The sequence below is a fragment of the Schistocerca piceifrons genome, chromosome 10 (assembly GCF_021461385.2).
Source record: "Schistocerca piceifrons isolate TAMUIC-IGC-003096 chromosome 10, iqSchPice1.1, whole genome shotgun sequence".
NCBI lineage: Eukaryota > Metazoa > Arthropoda > Insecta > Orthoptera > Acrididae > Schistocerca > Schistocerca piceifrons.
Window position 1 is genome coordinate 113,030,638 of NC_060147.1, and position 9,626 is coordinate 113,040,263.

Below are 9,626 nucleotides of genomic sequence, written 5' to 3' on the forward strand. Positions count from 1 at the left end.
CAAGTGGCAAGTTGACCAAGAGGAGAAACCAAACAAGGAGACTGGAACAACGTGGTCTCAAGAGAGAAAAGAAGCCCACAGCAAAAGAATGAAAGAAGTATGGGCACAAAGAAAGGCAAAAGCACGCCACGAAGTACTTGGCGTAGTCCTAATGGGATCATTCGGATATATATAAAAATAATAAAATACCTTTGAAAATTGGACGATTTCCGACCGTTGCGAAGTACAAAACACTTATAATTTGGGAACATAACTGTCGAAAAAAATTGTTCCGTGTGTATTGTAAAAGTTTCGTAATCATCAATTCGCTGGTCGAAATCTCAATAGTAGCAATTTTTTTTACTTCTGTTTAAATGCCATATTTTTAACAAATTAACAGTAATTAAATTTATAGTTTTTGATAAAAATTATATTTTTATATTTTTTAGCACCAATTGCACGAAAATGGCGATATTTATACGAAAAAAGTCGCACCGTTGTTCATCATGACAATGAAATGAAAATCCTAACATCTAACTTTCTCATAAAAGGAAAATGCATTTCACTCAAGGAAGAGCAAATCTAAATAAAGTAGTAGCGGATTTGCATCTACAGATGGGCCCATAGGATGTGAAACGCACCGTATAATTTAATAAAATACCGAAAAATTGTGACTGAAGGCGTTTTTATCGAAAACTTCTTGTCTATTGAATACAGTCACGGTACAGATGCAAAATATGGATGAATTTTTTTTAAAAAGTATTCTCTTCTTGTCTGAGCTGTTTATCGTCCACGTTTCCCCTCCCATACAAGTATACACACCAGACAAATACTATGATAACAGATTTCCTAGCAGTCAAACTGATATTAGATGTTAACAAATTGTTCTATTTCAGCAATTCTTTTCCTGCTACAGCCAGCCTGCATTTTACATCCTGTCAACCTTGGCCATCAGCTATTGCGCTGCCCAAGCAGCAGAAGTCATCTACTGCTTTCAGTCCCTCATTTCCCAATGTAATTCCCTCAGCATCGCCTTGTTTAATTCGACTACATTAAGTTATTATTGTTTTACTTTCGTTCATGTTCATCTTGTACTCTCGTTTCAAGATACTACACATTCCATTCAACTGCTCTTCCCGGGCTTTTGTCGTCTCTGAAAGAATTACAAAGTCATCCGCGAACCTCAATGATATAGTTCTCTTCCTTGAACTTAAATTCTCTTCCCAAACTTCTCGTAGTTTTCCTTTACTGCTCGCTCGTTGTACAGACTGAATAACATTACTCCATGAATAAAGAAAAGTGTGAGGGCCATGAACACTATAAGAAATCCGGTAAATTTAGATTGTATTATAAATTACACAGATCTAAAGGCTGTCAATTCAACTAAATACATACGGATTATTGATATATTAAACATTTTGTCGCTGTGCGCTCAGCAACCGTGTATGCAATTATACAAAATGTAACAATCAGCCAACCGACTCACACAACTTTTTTAAAAAAACACATTGACCAGGTTTCGATAGTTCTAAGACTATCTCCATCAAAATGGTAAAAGATACCTAGCAAAATATGTAAGGTATGTATAATATACGTCAAATAGTTACACATGTGGAAATTCTCAGCTAAAACCAGAAATTCGTACTTGCATGAAATCACATAACAGGTTTTAAATTTCCGCAACAGTGCTATCGTCAAGTGATATGTTTGTGTTCCATGATTCGAGAATAAAAATCATAATAAAAGAGACAGACATTTATCACAGAATGATAAAGTCATGGTTGCAAGCGGCGGCGCAAGTTAACTACTGTAGACCTGCTAAGACGGGACTACACACAGCGCAAGAGGCATCAGACTAAGTGACAGGTAAGCCGGCACTGCCATAAGGTGAGACATTCTTTTCACCGCCTTTTTTGTGTAGAGGATGGAGTAAAGCTGACTGCCATTCTCTTGGTATCATCCCAGTTCTCCAGATCTCCTCAAAAAGTTGGATTAGTACATCTAGAGTTTCATTATTTGCCAGTTTCGGTAGTTCCGCCACTACTGAATCCTATCCAGCGCCCTGTTATTGATGATCTCTTTGATCTCCTCTTTATGCGAGGGAGATGAAACAGGTAGTTTGTAGATTGGGGCACATACAGGAAAAGGAAATCTTTCGGTTCATCACAATTAAGTAGGTTTTCAAAATAACGAGACATGATTCTGCAGTTTTCTTTGTTGGTCATGCCGAAGTTCCCATTTTCGTCGCTAAAACAAAGACTAGGACTTGGTATCCTTTCAAACTCGAGTTGAGTGTCTGATAGAAGTCTCTGAGCCGGCCGGTGTGGCTGAGCGGTTCTAGGCGCTTCAGTATGGAACCGCGCGACCGCTACGGTCGCAGGTTCGAATCCTGCCTCGGGCACGGATGTGTGTGATGTCCTTAGGTTAGTTAGGTTTAAGTAGTTCTAAGTTCTAGGGGACTGATGACCTCAGATGTTAAGTCCCATAGTGTTTGGAGCCAATTTGAAAAAGTCTCTGGTAAAGTTTTTCCGGAAATCCTGATCGATCTGTTCTAACTGTTGTTTCTCATACAATCGCTTAGCCCTTCGTAAAGTTCTGTCTGCGTAGTTTCAAACTTCACGGAAGATATCAAAGTCTCCAGGCCTCCTGGTCGAACTCCACTTTTTCCAGGCATTTGTTCTTTGTTCCACCACCTCATCACAGACTTCATTCCACCATCTATGCTTTCTACATATAACTATACATCTACATACATACTCCGCAATCCACCATACGGTGCGTGGCGGAGGGTACCTCGTACAACTAGCGTCTTCTCTCCCTGTTCCACTCCCAAACAGAACGAGGGAAAAATGACTGCCTATATGCCTCTGTACGAGTCCTATCTCTCTTATCTTATCTTTGTGGTCTTTCTGCGAAATACAAGTTGGCGGCAGTAAAATCGTACTGCAGTCAGCCTCAAATGCTGGTTCTCTAAATTGCCTCAGTAACGATTCACGAAAAGAAAGCCTCCTTTTCTCGAGAGACTCCCACCCGAGTTTCTGAAGCATTTCCGTAACACTCGCGTGATGATCAAACCTACCAGTAACAAATCTAGCAGCCCGCCTCTGAATTGCTTCTATGTCCTCCCTCAATCCGACCTGATAGGGATCCCAAACGCTCGAGCAGTACTCAAGAATAGGTCGTACTATTGTTTTATAAGCGGTCTCCTTTACAGATGAACCACATCTTCCCAAAATTCTACCAGTGAACCGAAGACGACTATCCGCCTTCCCCACAACTGCCATTACATGCTTGTCCCACTTCGTATCGCTCTGCAATGTTACGCCCAAATATTTAATCGACGTGACTGTGTCAAGCGCTACACTACTAATGGAGTATTCAAACATTACGGGATTCTTTTTCCTATTCATCTGCATTAATTTACATTTATCTATAATTAGAGTTAGCTGCCATTCTTTACACCAATCACAAATCCTGTCCAAGTCATCTTGTATCCTCCTACAGTCACTCAACGACGACACCTTCCTGTACACCACAGCATCAGCAGCAAACAGCCGCACATTGCTATCCACCCTATCCCAAAGATCATTTATGTATCCAGAATGAGATTTTCACTGTGCAGCGGAGTGTGCGCTGATATGAAACTTCCTGGCAGATTAAAACTGTGTCCCAGACCGAGACTCGAACTCGGGACCTTTGCCTTTCGCGGGCAAGTGCTCTACCAACTGAGCTACCCAAGCACGACTCACGCCCCGTCCTCACAGCTTTAATTCCGCCAGTACCTCGCCTCCTACCTTCCAAACTTTACAGAGGCTCTCCTGCGAACTTTGCAGAACTAGCACTCCTGAAAGAAAGGATATTGCAGAGACATGTCTTAGCCACAGCCTGGGAGATGTTTCCAGAATGAGATTTTCACTCTGCAGCGGATTGTGCGCTGATATGAAACTTCCTGGCAGATTAAAACTGTGTGCCGGACCGAGACTCGAACTCGGGACCTTTGCATTTCGCGGGCAAGTGCTCTACCAACTGAGTTTGGAAGGTGGGAGGCGAGGTACTGGCGGAAGTAAAGCTGCGAGGACGGGGCGTGAGTCGTGCTTGGGGAGCTCAGTTGGTAGAGCACTTGCCCGCAAAAGGCAAAGGTCCAAAGTTCGAGTCTCGGTCCGGCACACAGTTTTAATCTGCCAGGAAGTTTCATATCATTATGTAGATAGAAAACAACAGCGGACCTACCACACTTCCCTGGGGCACTCCGGATGATAACCCTCACCTCCGATGAACACTCACCATCGAGGACAACGTACTGGGTTCTATTACTTAAGAAGTCTTCGAGCCACTCACGTATTTGGGAACCAATCCCATATTCTTGTACCTTAGTTAGGAGTCTGCTTTCTCTTTTTAGCTGTCAGGGTTGCAGTATCCTGTATTTTACACCTGATAACTTCAAAAATTGCAACGTATCACGAGCAATTTTGCGAAGCGTTGAATGTTTCGTACCGCTGGCGAGAGATTTGTCGCCTCTACGGTTTGTGATCGGCGGCCGGTGAGATTTTGACGGCTATGGAGTTATAGGTCTGGCCGACGGCTAGCGGTGTGGGAACGCGCAGTCTTCTGGGCGACAGGCAGATCTTACGGTGATTCACGCCACCGCGCAGGCCGTGATTTACGCTTCCGGTGCTTCTAACGCTCAGCGGGCTGGCATTCCGGGAATTTCGTCACACGATTGCGCTGCGTCAGCAGTAGCCAGCCGACAACACTGCACCACCTTTGCCCCGCTTCCAGCCCCACCCCCCTCCAGCATGTCTGTTGCAGTCTCTGATAACAGTACGGAACGTCGCCTGATCTGCCAATTACTATAATTAGGGGGGAATGTCGCCCACGATAACTTCGACACCACACCGCACCTGCCGACAACGACGAATTCTTTTGTTTAATCTTCTTCGTTGCTTCGCTTATTTCTCCCTTTATTGAGACCAGCTTGTCATCAGTCTTCTGAAGCCCCCTTTCTACGTCGCGGCGAATGAAAGCGAATACAAGCGAATGCGCTTTTGCAGACAATTTGCCACTGTCCGCTAGCATTCGCTTGTACAGGGTGTTTCAAAAATGACCGGTATATTTGAAACGGCAATAAAAACTAAACGACCAGCGATAGAAATACACCGTTTGTTGCAATATGCTTGGGACAACAGTACATTTTCAGGCGGACAAACTTTCGAAATTACAGTAGTTACAATTTTCAACAACAGATGGCCCTGCAAGTGATGTGAAAGATATAGAAGACAACGCAGTCTGTGGGTGCGCCATTCTGTACGTCATCTTTCTGCTGTAAGCGTGTGCTGTTCACAACGTGCAAGTGTGCTGTAGACAACATGGTTTATTCCTTAGAACAGAGGATTTTTCTGGTGTTGGAATTCCACCGCCTAGAACACAGTGTTGTTGCAACAAGACGAAGTTTTCAACAGAGGTTTAATGTAACCAAAGGACCGAAAAGTGATACAATAAAGGATTTGTTTGAAAAATTGCAATGGACTGGGAACGTGACGGATGAACGTGCTGGAAAGGTAGGGCGACCACGTACGGCAACCACAGAGGGCAACGCGCAGCTAGTGCAGCAGGTGATCCGACAGCGGCCTCGGGTTTCCGTTCGCCGTGTTGCAGCTGCGGTCCAAATGACGCCAACGTCCACGTATCGTCTCATGCGCCAGAGTTTACACCTCTATCCATACAAAATTCAAATGCGGCAACCCCTCAGCGCCGCTACCATTGCTGCACGAGAGACATTCGCTAACGATATAGTGCACAGGATTGATGACGGCGATATGCATGTGGGCAGCATTTGGTTTACTGACGAAGCTTATTTTTACCTGGACGGCTTCGTCAATAAGCAGAACTGGCGCATATGGGGAACCGAAAAGCCCCATGTTGCAGTCCCATCGTCCCTGCATCCTCAAAAAGTACTGGTCTGGGCAGCCATTTCTTCCAAAGGAATCATTGGCCCATTTTTCAGATCCGAAACGATTACTGCATCACGCTATCTGGACATTCTTCGTGAATTTGTGGCGGTACAAACTGCCTTAGACGACACTGCGAACACCTCATGGTTTATGCAAGATGGTGCCCGGCCACATCGCACGGCCGACGTCTTTAATTTCCTGAATGAATATTTTGATGATCGTGTGATTGCTTTGGGCTATCCGAAACATACAGGAGGCGGCGTGGATTGGCCTCCCTATTCGCCAGACATGAACCCCTGTGACTTCTTTCTGTGGGGACACTTGAAAGACCAGGTGTACCGCCAGAATCCAGAAACAATTGAACAGCTGAAGCAGTACATCTCATCTGCATGTGAAGCCATTCCGCCAGACACGTTGTCAAAGGTTTCGGGTAATTTCATTCAGAGACTACGCCATATTATTGCTACGCATGGTGGATATGTGGAAAATATCGTACTATAGAGTTTCCCAGACCGCAGCGCCATCTGTTGTTGAAAATTGTAACTACTGTAATTTCGAAAGTTTGTCTGCCTGAAAATGTACTGTTGTCCCAAGCATACTGCAACAAACGGTGTATTTCTATCGCTGCTCGTTTAGTTTTTATTGCCGTTTCAAATACACCGGTCATTTTTGAAACACACTGTATCTTGTGAATAAGCGTTTACACTAAAGCAGGGATGTCAAAGCCGCGGCCCGAAGGAAGTATCAAGCGATACCAATTCGATTCTACACAGAGTACACGAAAGAACTTGCTCCCCCCCCCCCCCCCCCCCCTTCTAATTGCCGTGTACCGCAAGTCTCTAGAGGAACGGATGGTTCCAAATGATTGGAAAAAGAGCACAGGTAGTTTCAGTTTTCGAGAAGGGTCGTCGAGCAGATGCGCAAAACTATAGGCCTATATCTCTGACATCGATCTATTGTAGAATTTTATAACATGTTTTTTGCTAGCGTATCATGTCGTTTCTGGAAACCCAGAATCTACTCTGTAGGAATCAGCATGGATTTCGGAAACAGCGATCGTGTGAGACCCAACTCGCTTTATTTGTTCATGAGACCCAGAAAATATTACATATTTCATTTCATTCCATTTTTAATTTTATTTTATTACCTTCCTGTAAATCATTTACATGATGTAGGAATTGTCACAACAAAGTTATCACACTAGTACAAGTACTACAGATATAATAATGGAATATCACTTTCAAGGCATTTTTTAAAAGTACAAATTTAGACGTATAAATTAAAATTTTTGGCAATAAATTTACACACAATCAAAGTACTCATCTACGTCATAGAAAGTTTTCCTTAAAAGGTAATTTTTAAGCTCAGTCTTAAATTTTACTTCATCTATTATTTCCTTCATGTACACTGGCAGAGCATTGTAAAGTTTTATTCCAAAATAACTTACATGCTTTTGGGTTTGTGTTGTCCTTATCCTTTCTACATACAAATTCTTACGAGTTCTAGTATTATAATTATGGCAGTCCTCATTTGTACGTAGATTTTTCATATGTGCTCTTGTACACAGAATGCTTTTAAAAATATACAGTGATGGTATTGTGAGTATTTGCAGTTCTTTGAAAAGTAGCCTACAATGAGTTCTTGGAGAGTTATGTGTTATGGTTCGTACAGCTCTTTTCTGAATTTTGAAGATATCTGTTAAGCTTGATTTAGTTTTACGCCAGAACACTATGCCGTAAGACACGATGGATTGAAAGTAAGCAAAATACACTAGTCTAGTACAGTCTGTGCTGCTACTCTGGATAATATCCTCAATGCAAAACATGCCGAATTGAGCCATACAGGCTCCAAGGTAGATGCCATTTTCCTAGACTTCCGGAAGGCATTCGATACAGTTCCGCACTGTCGCCTGATAAACAAAGAGCCTAAGGAATATAAGACCAGCTGTGTGGCTGGATTGATGAGTTTTTAGCAAACAGAACACAGCATGTTGTTCTCAACGGAGAGACGTCTACAGACGGTAAAGTAACCTCTGGAGTGCCACAGGGGAGTGTTATGGGACCATTGCTTTCCACAATATATATAAATGACCTAGTCGATAGTGTCGGAAGTTCTATGCGGCTTTTTTAGGATGATGCTGTAGTATACAGAGAAGTTGCAGCATTAGAAAATTGCAGCGAAATGGAGGAAGATCTGCAGCGGATAGGCACTTGGTGCAGGGAGTAGCAACTGACCCTTAACATAGACAAGTGTAATGTATTGCGAATACATAGAAAGAAGGATCCTTCATTGTATGATTATATGATAGCGGAACAAACACTGGTAACAGTTACTTCTATAAAATATCTGGGAGTACGATTACGGAAAGATTTGAAGTGGAACGATCATATAAAATTAATTGTTGGTAAGGCGGGTACCAGGTTGAGATTCATTGCGAGAGTCCTTAGAAAATGTAGTCCATCAACAATGGAGGTGGCTTACAAAACACTCGTTCGACCTATACTTGAGTATTGCTCATCAGTGTGGGGTCCGTACCAGGTCGGGTTGACAGGGGAGATAGAGAAGATCCAAAGAAGAGCGGCGCGCTTCGTCACAGGGTTATTTGGTAAGCGTGATAGCGTTACGGAGATGTTTAGCAAACTCAAGTGGCAGACTCTGTAAGAGATGCGCTCTGCATCGCGGTGTAGCTTGCTGTCCAGGTTTCGAGAGGGTGCGTTTCTGGATGAGATATCGAGTATATAGCTTCCCCCTACTTATACCTCCCGAGGAGATCAGGAATGTAAAATTAGAGAGATTTGAGCGCGCACGGAGGCTTTCCGGCAGTCGTTCTCCCCGCGAACCGGCAAAGGGAGGTAATGACATTGGCACGTAAAGTGCCCTCCGCCACACACCGTTGGGTGGCTTGCGGAGTGTAAATGTAGATGTAGATGTAGATGTAGAAGCGGCCTAAGAAGCGAACATCTATCACACGACCGATAAAAGTAAGGAAAGAGACCCATAACATTCCATTTATGCAAAGTTATGATAAAATAAATATTTTCAATTTGAAACAACACCGCCACACAATGTCATTCTATAATTCGTCCTCTTCGCTCTGCTGTTAGTGTTAATTGCACAGAAGTGGCCAAATTATTATGGTAAAGGTGCTTTAAACTCAATTTTTTATTGACAATTTAGGTAACTACATAACAGTGTAAGTTTACAAATGTTTCAATACTTTTTTGCATTTATTTTGCGTTTATTAACATCACTATCCTTATGTGCATACTTTCTGCTATTTTTTTAATAACTGTTTTGAATATGTGGATCATAGATCCATGTTCGTGTCAGCAATTCTATCAAACCATTCTTTGTTGTGACCTTCTGTATTCTTATTTTCTTCTTAACTATTGCTCATAGATTTTCGACTGGGTTCATGTCTGGGCTATTCCGAGGCCGTTGAAGCACAGTAATACTACCTTCATTCAAACAGTTTCCCACACTCTTAGCCTTATAGCGTGGTGCTCCACCATGCATGAGAACATGATCTTCACCGTTAAATCATCGCCTGGTCTGAGGCAGAAGTCTCTCTTTTAAGACTTTGAGATACTGTCCTTGATTCATAGAACCTTAAACAATGTACAGATTTCCTGTATCCTTCAATGAAAAAACAATCCACACCATAAGTGAAATGGGTTTGCTTGACAGTATGCCACA

At 42.7% G+C, this 9,626-nt stretch overlaps 1 non-coding gene across 1 annotated transcript; it reads right to left on the bottom strand.

Annotated features, from left to right (window-relative positions):
* Positions 1–3,644: 3,644 nt before the first annotated feature.
* Positions 3,645–3,719, bottom strand: Trnas-cga. The gene has a single exon. It is a non-coding gene; the product is annotated as a tRNA-Ser (tRNA).
* Positions 3,720–9,626: the final 5,907 nt, after the last annotated feature.